Below are 13,495 nucleotides of genomic sequence, written 5' to 3' on the forward strand. Positions count from 1 at the left end.
AGCTGAACTGATGATACGATATTATCAGGTGCATGCTCTAAACTGAGAAGTACAAGCTCAACTGATGATACGATATTATCAGGTACATGCACTAAACTGAGAAGTACAAGCTGAACTGATGATACGATATTATCAGGTACATGCACTAAACTGAGAAGTACAAGCTCAACTGATGATACGATATTATCAGGTACATGCACTAAACTGAGAAGTACAAGCTCAACTGATGATACGATATTATCAGGTACATGCACTAAACTGAAAAGTACAAGCTCAACTGATGATACGATATTATCAGGTACATGCACTAAACTGAGAAGTACAAGCTGAACTGATGATACGATATTATCAGGTACATGCACTAAACTGAGAAGTACAAGCTCAACTGATGATACGATATTATCAGGTATATGCACTAAACTGAGAAGTACAAGCTGAACTGATGATACGATATTATCAGGTACATGCACTAAACTGAGAAGTACAAGCTGAACTGATGATACGATATTATCAGGTACATGCACTAAACTGAGAAGTACAAGCTCAACTGATGATACGATATTATCAGGTACATGCACTAAACTGAGAAGTACAAGCTGAACTGATGATACGATATTATCAGGTACATGCACTAAACTGAGAAGTACAAGCTCAAATGATGATACGATATTATCAGGTACATGCACTAAACTGAGAAGTACAAGCTCAACTGATGATACGATATTATCAGGTACATGCACTAAACTGAGAAGTACAAGCTCAACTGATGATACGATATTATCAGGTACATGCACTAAACTGAGAAGTACAAGCTCAACTGATGATACAATATTATCAGGTACATGCACTAAACTGAGAAGTACAAGCTCAACTGATACGATATTATCAGGTACATGCACTAAACTGAGAAGTACAAGCTCAACTGATACGATATTATCAGGTACATGCACTAAACTGAGAAGTACAAGCTGAACTGATGATACGATATTATCAGGTATATGCACTAAACTGAGAAGTACAAGCTGAACTGATGATACGATATTATCAGGTATATGCACTAAACTGAGAAGTACAAGCTCAACTGATGATACGATATTATCAGGTACATGCACTAAACTGAGAAGTACAAGCTCAACTGATGATACGATATTATCAGGTACATGCACTAAACTGAGAAGTACAAGCTCAACTGATGATACGATATTATCAGGTACATGCACTAAACTGAGAAGTACAAGCTCAACTGATGATACGATATTATCAGGTACATGCACTAAACTGAGAAGTACAAGCTGAACTGATGATACGATATTAGAAGAAAAGATGTTTGTGAACAATTTCTGTAGCAACTATAGAACTTTTTTAATTTTGAAAAGAATGATTTATCATTTTGTATGTTATTTAAAAGAATGATTTATCATTTTGTATGTTATTTAAAAGAATGATTTATCATTTTGTATGTTATTTAAAAGAATGATTTATCATTTTGTATGTTATTTAAAAGAATGATTTATCATTTTGTATGTTATTTAAATTACGAGGCTGAATTATGATAAGAGAATAAATATTATTTTATGGAACAAGATAATGTATGGTTAGATAAGTCATTTCACTTTCGACCATACGAAGTTTCAATTCGCCATCAATGCTTTTCCTTTCTTAAAACCATGTATGCCCCGAATGGCACAGTCTAGAGTCAAAATGTATCCTTTGTTTTTCGAATGAAAACAAAAACAAATTGTAGTTCTAAAAATATGCAATCATCGAAATGATTGAAAACTATTTAGGAAGAAATAAAATCAGTATTTAAAATCTACAACAAAGACACGTATATTTAATTGTTTTTTTAAATCATTACGATGAAATGTTTTGAAAATTTCATAGCTGAGAATTAATGTTAATATCACATATATAGATTGGTATAAAATTAAGATAGGTTTGCATGACCTAAATATTTTACAGAAAGTAATTATTTACTACATAACTATTTTATTTAAGAGTTTTTATAGAATTCAATAAACCACACAAATACATCTAATAGACACACCAGGGTCTTGTAGAAATATTCAAATAATTTAAGTAGTTAATTTTCCTCCTCACAATCCAAAGATTATTTACAACTTTAATCATGTGGGAAACGATAAGCGGGAGGTTAACACTTAATGACTTGTCTTCGTCTCTTTAGATATACATTAAAAGTTTTTATACATCTGATGTCTTTTGTCCACAATATTAAGAAGCAGGTCCTCTCATACGCAGTGCTTTATGTTGTACTATAATCCTATGTATGTTAGAAAAACATTTGTGAGATTTATATTTGTATAAAATAAATTATGAGGTGTCACCACAAAAATTAATAAATGTTGATTTCTCTGGTGACTTGAAAATTTTATGATTTGATTTGGAATAGCTTTGAAGTTTAACTGCTTCTGTGGATATCATGCTAATATTATTGATAAAGGAATGTATTTGTACATATACGTGCACACGAAACACATTACAAAAACATGTATGATACGTGTCTGTCAATAAATATATTTACATTATTGCCAAAACTGCCGGTACCTTTCATCTCAAAGTAATTAAGACTTTGAACAAACCTAATAGTAATAAGATCATGATGTCAAAAAAGACAATGTTCAGATATTTTACGTCAATGATTACATACACATGTTACAGATTTTTCTTCCAATTTCACCAAAGATAAAACTAAAAGGATCATGACGACCTCAATACAAGAAGGAAACGTTGCATGGTCTTTATATATATGTATATCCGTGTGTATAGCTCTGTGATGAACATTTTACAAGTTGGAAACAATGAAGTATTATTAGTTTTTGTGGCTACAATAATTATAATTTTTCTTATAAAACTACGTTTTATCACCAGAAAATCTGTGGGTGGTATATTAATTCTCAGATTGTTGTCTTTCCGTTCACTAAAGAAATCTGACTTCAAACTTAAGAACGTGGATGTAGATATGTCTTCTACCTACTAGTAAATCTAAAACTTTTATACCAAGTCCCTTAATTTTAAACTGTAATATTACAAATTACAATCAATGTCAAAAACGCTTGCTGGAAGGACTCGAGTAGATACATTGACAAAAATGTCGTATCACGCCAAAGTTTAACAGGAGAAAGACTGATTTAAAGAACATCGTTACCTGGTTAAACTTTATACATTTAGTGTGTTTAATATTTAGATGTAAGAATGGTAAACTGCTCGTCATGAACATTTACAAAATACGAAAATTATAAAGCTTTGTAAAGTTACTAACAGGAAAAATATACCGATGTTAATCTTTAACTTTAACGCTTCCAAAATGACTTAAAAAAACAAAACAACAAAAAAATTACAGACACTGCGTTCAACCAATGGTTCACGATCTTGTATAATGTATGGCCTCCCAAATGTTCATAAACAGAATCATCCCTTACGCCTCATACCTTCTGCAATCAGAACCCGTAGTTATAAAATAGCCAAATTCCTTGTAGCTGTTTTTAATCCATTAACATTTAATGAATTAACTGGCCTGGACTCATTTTCATTTGTTAAAGGTATACATCCTCGTAATGAATGTTTAGTGGTTAGTTTTGATAGAAGTTATTTATTCACAAACATTCCATTGGATTAAATCGTCGAAATTTGTTTGGAAAACTTTCAAGAGGAGTGAGTCTTATTCATGGCTTAATTTATCACAACTTAGATAACAACCATTTTGTATTTAACAAAAACTTTTAAATGATTTTGTTTATTTTGTGTTTACTTCCACTTAATATAATATCGATAATTTCTTGTGCTAACACTTTGAGGTTTAAACGTTTCTCACTATTCGAATTATTGTGTTCTTTTCGAATTTCCGTTACGTTGCTATGATACATAATATTGCACGTGCGGTGGTTGTTGAATTAGAGGTATTTATTAACCAATGGTTCAGATTTTGTGAGAAATTTAAAATAGCCTTAATTTTTTATTATTTCTTTTATTGATGTGTAAATCCTCTTATATACAATAAAACGTTTTATTACATTTTCAGTCACGGCGACGCTCTGAGTAACCGTTCTTATTCATGATAGAAACAAACCTAGGGAACGTTTTGAAATGAAACAATAATATATCTATGAAAACCTAATGTAACGAAGATAGAGCAACAAAAAATAAACAATGCCAGAGTTTGTACTCTTACGTATCATAATTTTATTTCGGATGACTCATCGACGGCACCATTTCAGACATGTTTTGTCCCGATGTTTATCCCTGATACCGGAAAGTGTCATTGACGATGGTGACACTGTCCACCTTGCAAATGTTTTTAAGTATTTAATTCAAAAATTAGACTGTTTTGTTTTAGTATGATTCCTTTTTACGAATTAAAGTAAAATTAGTTCCATACAAAATTAGAAAATGGCCGTGTCGTCAAATAACTCTACACCAGGACTGGAAAGGCCAACTTCAGATGAGTAACACTGATGTTTGAACCTGTTAGTCACCCTAGCAAGTTATAATAATTAAAATTATAAATTTTAAAAGACATTCTGTAGCATATGACTTTATTTTCTCTTTTACTGCTGTAAACTAGTTGTAAAAATTGGAATTAACGATATTTAAGTTTTTAATTAAAAAATTAGACTGTTTTGTTTTAAAATGACTCGTTTTTACGAATTTTAACAATTTTTTAAAATTTTTTTACAAGTTGTTGCCGCAGATAGCCTAGATGCCTTGCGCCTTAAAACGTCAAATCAACCATCCAACCAACATCTCCGATTTATTATATTATGTACGTTTCGTATAACATTCTCAAATGACAGGAGGTTCGATGTGAAATCTCCCCCTGCTAGTACAGCGGTATGTCTTCGGATTTACAACGCTTAAATTAGGGGTTCGATTCTCCTCGGTGGGCTCAGCAGATAGCCCGATGTGGCTTTGCTATAAGAAACCACAAACTCGATTTGAAATTAGTAGTTAACATGTATTAACTTTTATTTGCCAACAAGATTGATACACACAATTTCCGTTTTTATTTTATTTACGTAAATATATTTTAATATACAAACACCAAAATTATACATTTTATAATTACGGTTATTACTAACAGTTATTACAAAAGATGGTTTATGTACAACAGTGTTACAAACTTAGAGAATAATGAGTCGTATATCAAGTTTCGAACTGAATATTGTATCCACGATCTAAGCACACGCTGAACAAATTTATTCTGTGTTGATATTGTTACCGTTTCTCTTTACTGATCTTATACCCTTACAAATTCGTTTCTTTCGGCAAAGATATTTAATGTCCCCATAGAAATAATAACGTTTGAGGTTGTAACGTTTGGTACGCTCGAAACCAATCAACGTTGCTGGCCCAATTCTGTAGTTTTCCGATTAATAGAAGTTATCTGCTTATCAATAAACGTGTTAATATCAATACCAGCCGTTCTGAGATACAATTTTATTTCAAGTGGGTTTCTCGTCATCCAGAGACACGTTATAGCTTCTTACGCCTGTAGCACACTGACTGTATCTCACCGACTGTTTTTCGTCTCTCGGCTTTTTATAAGAATCACACGTTTCTAAAAATTTCGACTTTGTCCACACGCCCCTTCTTCAAACAAATATTGTTGCTTTTCACTTTAGAGAATTCGCTGCAAGGTTTAAGAACAGGCGGAATTTGAGCAATACATAGTTAACAAAAAACGTTACATCCAAAAAAGAAAACTACATAGAAACAAGCGAAGGTTCTAAACTAAATGTACAACATTAACGGAGGGATGGGAGGTTAAGTTCCCTTCAATCACCAATAAAGTAACCTAAAATAATTTAGGTATTTGAATAATGTTAGTGCTTGTGCCTAAATCACCATTATACATCGGACTAAGTATTTGGAACTTTTCGTTTATGAATTCCGTTATAGTTGTTTTGAATTAAGCACAAAGCTACACAATAAACTATCTGTGATCTGCTCACCACGTGTATCGAAAATCGCTCTCTAGCGTCGTAAATCCGCAGACCTCCCACTGTACCACTGGAGGGACAGTAATATAAAGCATATGACAATATTACAAAGAGTACAATCGTCCAAAGCCGTAATAAAAACAATAACATTTCATTTCAACATGCTATATCATATAATTAATAAAATATCACAACTTTTATTGGCTTTTTATTTGTATAGAATTAAAATTACTTCAGCGTCTTTGTTTTGTTTTTTTTTGTTTTCGGCCCATTATTTGGTGCTTCATCACCCACCCACCCCTTCAGAAAAAGGCCTAGCCAGTTCGGGTAACTACCACAGTATTTGTGTGATAAATAAATAATTTTGTGTTTGCACCCATACTTTCATTTGTTTGTTTACCTCTTCCTCCATTCCTGACTTAACAATCCTGTACTTGCGTTTTATGGAAACTGTTGGTTTCTTCTGTTAAATATTAATCAGTGTACGAGAACACTGACCAAACCACGACGAACTTGTGATGTTTGTTACTTGTTATTCTCCATGAAGAAGCATTCAGTAAGATCTTTAAAGAATATACTAAGATATATTCTTTATTACTGAAGAAATGTCTATATGGAAATATATACATTGGTACTGAAGTTAGATAGTAAATAAAATGTACAAAAAACTATACATTAATACCAAAGGAATGTCTTATGAAAATACACACTTGTAACGAAGTTAGATAATTATTGAAATATACACATTAGTTTTCCATTTTTCACGTTGTTAGTGAATATGAAGTATGTGGTTATAATTAAAGATAATCGTCTTAAAGCAGGTGCTGAGGCTTTTGTAATCAGGTTCTGATGGGAGTGGCTGAAGTATTATCCCATTACCATTGTTAAACGGACATTTTTCAACATTATTCAGCTGCGTAGCACTCATGTTAATTATTCATAGAAGAGATAGGACCTTCAAAGAGAATAATTATTGATGTTCTTCATTCCCGTTTTCTGATGCATCTTTCAGTCATTGATGAATTTAGTAGTTCTGGTTACCACAGTGTTAATATTACTGATGAAAATGAGTTGTCTGTCAAAGTTTACTCTTTCTAAAGTACTTCAGTGTTTTTTTCAGAAGGATGTCACTGCTTTCAATGGTTGCTAATGGTTTATCTTTAGCAGTATGTCTGTTACTGAGTGTCCAGAACATAACTGTAGCTTTTGAAGGATTGGTGACAATTCCTGGGCCACTGAACCATTTGCTCACCTTACTAATAGATTGTTGTATCAAGTGTTCTATTTTAACTTTGCTAGAGGCTCTGCTGTATTCCAGAATGTCGTCAGCAAATTTTAGATCCATAGTTCAGATGTTGAAGTGGACTGACAATATTGGTGATCTTTGAAGCATACTGGCACTGATAGTGATCTCCGTCTAATTACCAGATTTCATGTTTCAGGGTACATATCCTGGTATATAGTGCAACTACGACCAATCTTAAATGTGCTGCATGATACATTTTTTGAATATTTTATCAGCAAAAATGGGCAGCTGGAATTTATTGTAAGCATCTTCTAGACCTAAAACCACTGCCGAGGTGCTTGACCATACTTCAAGTCTTCCTATGTATAATTTTCAAATTTTTTCTGTTGCTATAATCATTTGATAATGAGACTAAAAGTAATTCAATCTGAAAGGACAATCTAGCTAAAGCCCCCTCTGGAATATTAGCAATGATCTTTTGTTGGACGATGTTTTGATTACTTTCAAAGCAACGGTGATCTTTCAAGGGCTGGGATAAGGATATGATAAAGCCATCAGTTCATATCTCAAGGATGATACCTGTTGCCTAGCTACATTGATACTCTCTGACACTAATTTCAACAGGTTGGTGTCTTACTTGAGATTTATGACTGAGTATCTAGAATAAGCTAAGGATGCTTATATATCTGCTTTTGGTTTTAATTTAAGCCACTTCTGCATATCATCATGGTGAAATTAGTTAATGTACCTGTGCATCTAGGCCTTCCTTTGCCTTTATTTATACAGAAGGAAATACTGTCATTATCTTAAATGATTGGTTGACATTATCATGTGTTTGAATATTGTGTTAGTCATGAGCTTGTGAAAGTGTCAGAAGAATCGGGTTCTATATTTTGTAATCATCGCCTCCTTTGCACAACCTGAGTTTTATCTATTCAATATAAACTAAGTTTGAGCTTAATTACAATTAAAGTCAATGTGAAATGTGAGCAGGTAATTCATTGCCTACAAACAGTAATACGTTACAAAATAATGTCCTGATGGGTCTTTGCGGGTGGAACGGAGCTCGTGTATTCAGAGTGGTTCCTCTTATGACCAGCAGGAGAACTTCAACCAAATTTTTATTAAAATATCAAAATTAGTACTCCAGCTGGATCATCACTAAAATATTCTTATGGGTACTTTACGTAGATCGTTATTATGATATTATATTGGTACATTTGGATCTTCATTAGAATATACACTTGTACTTCATATGAACATCATTACAATACCAGCGTTGGTATATATGTATCGTTATTAGAATATACACTTGTACTTCATATGAACGTCATTACAATACCAGCGTTGGTATATATGTATCGTTATTAGAATATACACTTGTACTTCATATGAACGTCATTACAATACCAGCGTTGATATATATGTATCGTTATTAGAATATACACTTGTACTTCATATGAACGTCATTACAATACCAGCGTTGATAGATAAGTATCGTTATTATAATATGTTACTGGTAGATTTGGACCGTCATCAGAATATACACTTGTATTTCATATGGGCCTAGCGCGTGTATTCAGAGTGCATTCACTCTGCATTACCTTCGTAATCTGAGGGTCGCGGGTTCACGCCCGAGTCGTGCCACAACATGCTCGCCCTCCCAGCCGTGGGGGCGTTATAATGTGACGGTCAATCCCACTTTTCGTTGGTAAAAGAGTAGCCCAAGAGTTGGCGGTGGGTGGTGATGACTAGCTGCCTTCCCTCTAGTCTTACACTGCTAAATTAGGGACGGCTAGCACAGATAGCCCTCGAGTAGCTTTGTGCGAAATTCCAAAACAAACAAACAAAGTATTTCATATGATCATCATTACAATACTTGCGTTGGTAGATATGTATCGTTATTAGAATATGTTATTGGTAGATTTGGATCGTCATTAGAATATACACTCATATTTCATATGACTATCAGTACTGATATGAGAGTAGGAAGATCGCTAAATTAATTCTTTGTACTTCAATATAAAATTCCCTTGTTGTATTTCTATAGTAAATTTTCAAGTAAACATCAACTTCTCTGAAAGCGTTCATGTGAATCACTTTAAACGCTTAATTAAAACTCGGTATTTTTAGACATCCTTCTTCTAGAATAATCAAGTCAGTTCAAACTGTTTATTTTCAATATTTTATTGTTAATACTTCATTAATGATGTGCTTGCATACATTAAAACTCACAAAAACAACTTTTAAAAAATACATCAAACTGCAGTTGAAAGTCTCGAGAACCACTACATGTGTAAAGTCACAGGAACGTGGCTAAACTTGCTTTACTTGCTAGTGTTAAGTGATAGTTTTTAACCCCAGATTTATTAACGTTGATCTCCTCAATGTTCTGAACATCTCCAGGAACGAGCATAGCTCCGGTTCTGCCTGTGGTCGGAGTTCTGGATTTCAGTACATCATACAAAGAACTTCATCCAAACCGCTCGACGGAGAGTTTTGGTGATAATAACTTCCTTTATCTCATTAAAGTTGTAACTATAAACGGACAATAAGTGAAGAGAGAACACTACATATGTGAAAAAAAAATTAAATTTAAAGAGGTCAACTTTCGTGAGCAAACCTTACTTGGCCAGTTTTAGCATCAGGAAAATCGTGAAAAACAGTAACGTCGAAAGCTGCCAATACCTCTGTTTAGGACTTGTAAGAAAATTAAATGTGTACCAAATATCATTTACGTTGGCCAAAATACAGTGGAATAATCGTCAAACAACTCTAAAATTATGTTCTTTGTGGCATTTTGACCCCCTACAATAGGTAAAAATAAGTAAATCCACCATTTTTGTTTGTAACTATGTGGAACCAGTAGAAAAGTATCATTGTATCAGATCACATGGAAAACTTGTAAAAAGTCCCCCACTGACACAGCTCTAGGTCTACGGATTTACAACGCAAAAATCAGGTGTTCGATTCCTCCTTGTTGGACTCAGCAGATAGTCCCGATGTGGCTCTGCTATAAGAAAGCACACACACACACACAAACTTGTCAAAATATTTCCGAAACTGAACAAAAACTCCATATTCCTTTTTTTGAGCTCTAACCTCTTAAAAAGACTCAAAATGAGAAACCCAATTTTTTGTCTATATCAATGAATTGGGCGTACCAAAATTTATTTTATTGCAAATTTTATTTTAGTGCCGTAAATACGACCATGAACGAGCCCAAAATATATATTTTTGGTTGTTTGACCTTGATCCCTAAAATTCTTAAAAGGCCTAAAAAAAATTTAAAAGGGTGTCTGGGCGTATTGGACCACAGTGTTATCTTACAATGTTTACGTGATGAAATATAAGTTAGCGTGAGTTTTCTATGTGGATGAAGATAATTTTCAACAGAAAAAAAGTTCAAAATTTGAAGAAAACAAGAACAACAAAAACATTAAAATGTTTTACTTCAGTCTCTATTGCTAGAAAAACAACATTATTCAATCAAAAGTGGAAGGAAAGTGTAGTGAGTGCTTAAAATAATACCATAATTTTCACCTAGAAGGAAGCATTGAATGTTGGAAGTAAACCATGCAAAGCTTTGGGGAAAACAAGTGGCAACTGTTTAATCCATTAAGGGTTTCTCAAAGCGTTAAAAAGAACACTAAGTATAAATGTAGTAGAAGCAAGTAAAGATAGGTTAACACTTCTCTTGGCTTACGCACGAATAAGATGGCAAGAAAACTGAAACTTTTGTTTCTTTGTTGTTAAACACATAACTACCCACTATACGTTTCGAAACCAGGTTTCTTGAGTATTGATTTTGCAGGAATACCGCTGTGTCAATGACTGACTTGAAACTTTGTAATTCACATGAATATAAAGTAAGTAAGTTACATGTTGAGCTAAAAGTATATTAACACCACAAAGGTGCAGAGAGTAGAAACAAGCTACAATAAGTAACAAAATCCTTTAGGTTCACAATCAGTGAGCAGTATTCTTCATAATAAGTGTGCAAAAGGGATGGAAATAATGTTTATACTTTAGAAATTTGGGAAAACTTGTGAGTCAGAAAAAAATGAAAAAGGGAAAATACTGAGAAGTAAAACCAGAAGAATTGAGAAAGAAATAAGGGAGTAGAAAATGGTAAAAAAGAAACTGTATATTGACCACTGAAGCTGTCGAAACGGTTAGAATAGAAAAAAACTAGAATAATTTTAGGAGAACTAATTGAGGGTATGGAAAATTATTTTATTTTTTGTAAAAATGTTTACTCCTTTTCCACAGTCTGGTAAATAGAATATAACAATATTCTTTAGGTTAAGCAGTTCCACTTACATGACGGCCCTGCATGGCCAAATGATTAAGGCACTCGACTTGTAATCCGAGGGACTCGGGTTCGAATGCTCGTCACACCTAACATGCTCTCCCTTTCATCCGTTGGGGCGTTATAATGTGACGGTTAAGCTCACTATGTATTGTTAAACCAATAAATCAACAGTTGGCAGTGGATGGTGGTAACTAGCTGCCCTCCCCTTCGTCTGTATCTATGCACGAAATTGAAAAACAAAATAAATTATTTATATCTTCACAGTGTACGCTAATTTCTGGAAGAATATGTAACATGTGATGATATTTTAAATTTATATATATTATGCAATAGTTTCTTCATGAACAATTGCCAAAGTTTCCGATAAAAAGTACAATTGTCAATAATTAGTAGTAATTATTAGTGACAGAAAAACTAGAAAAGTACTCTACGATTTCTCTCTATCTTACGTCATCAGTTCATCAATCTCGCTGTTTCTTGTCTTTATTCCAAGAATATCTGACAAGTTTGCGCGTGAGCGCCTCTAATTATGTTTCAGGACTTCTCAAGTCCTATTAGATTTGTCGTCCACACGCTGAGCGTAAAAGAACCTGTCATGGCATTCATATTTTAACTTGCTATCTTACTATCTTTGAGTTAATTTTGTTTTAGTGAATATATGTATGAATGTGTTGTAAAATTATCGATTTTGATGAATTAATTAATCATGTGTTTAATTCATGAAGTGTAAAACATATATATTAAAGTGCTATCATGTAGTAACAAACTGATCCACAATAATAAAAGGCCGAGGCTTTGGATTTGTGTGTGACTCCCCCATAACTACAAGAGAGAAGAACCTAGAAACTTAAAGTTTTGCACACGTGCTAAATGGCTCATGAGGTATTATTACCTATCTACGTGTGTGCACATCTTTTCAATGAGAAATATAGTGAAAAACTACAAAGTAAAGAAGAGTAAGCACCAAGAAAAAAGAATCTAGACACCGAGATGTTGTACCCACACTGAAGATGTGCACTAAGGTATTACGTATCCACGTGTGTGTGCAAATGTGTGAGAAAATATTTTTATTATGCAAACTAGCGAAAAACCACACAGAAAAGAAATGTCAGCGTCATAGTTAATCAAGAGTGTTATAAAACTGTTTATAGTAAATGGCATCATGGAGTATTGAACTTCGGCTTAACGTTGATCTAAAATTACAAGAATTTTTTTTCAAGACTAAAATAAGTTTCTATTAATAAAATGTCATATATAGAATCATTTTATGCAAGAGATGGCGCTAATGTAACAGTTCGGACGAAAATACACAAAAAATATTTTAGTTCATTTATAATCGATATTTAATTAATTAAATAATTGTGTAAATTTAAAAATGCGATGTATATTTGACAAAATGTACCTCAGAAGGATATCCACATTAAAAACAGGACCCCTCGTTACATATAGTTAAGTAGGAAAGTCAGAGGCTAGTCAAGACACCGGTAGGGTTTGCTTCTATTTTAGACTTGATCAGAGTGAGAGCAGTTAGCCTAAATTATCCGTCGTTACCAAATATTTGTTTGAGCATTTGGTCGAATAAAGGAATTAACTGTCACTTTTATAAAGCAACAGAACAGAGACAAACTATCGTTTAGCACTAAGAAGCCTAGCAATAAGCCAATATTCTATATTTTACACGTATAACAGTACTCATGAAAAAACGTAAGTTAATGTAGTTAACTCGGAATCACACATTGAGTTATTACCGATTTTGATCTGTAAAGTACGCGCTTTTATGTTTAGTTTTAGCATAAAATTTTTTTATATGTATTGCGGTTTTTGGAAATGGAAATGTGCGTTTGTTCACTAGAGTTCTTACAAAAATGCTTATAACACTTTGGGACCATCAATATATTAAAGGAGTAACAATAGAAACAAGTAAACCAGAGTCTATAGGTTCAACATTAAGAGCAACTATACACCGATATCCCTTTC

The sequence above is a fragment of the Tachypleus tridentatus genome, chromosome 2 (assembly GCF_004210375.1).
Source record: "Tachypleus tridentatus isolate NWPU-2018 chromosome 2, ASM421037v1, whole genome shotgun sequence".
Lineage (NCBI taxonomy): Eukaryota > Metazoa > Arthropoda > Merostomata > Xiphosura > Limulidae > Tachypleus > Tachypleus tridentatus.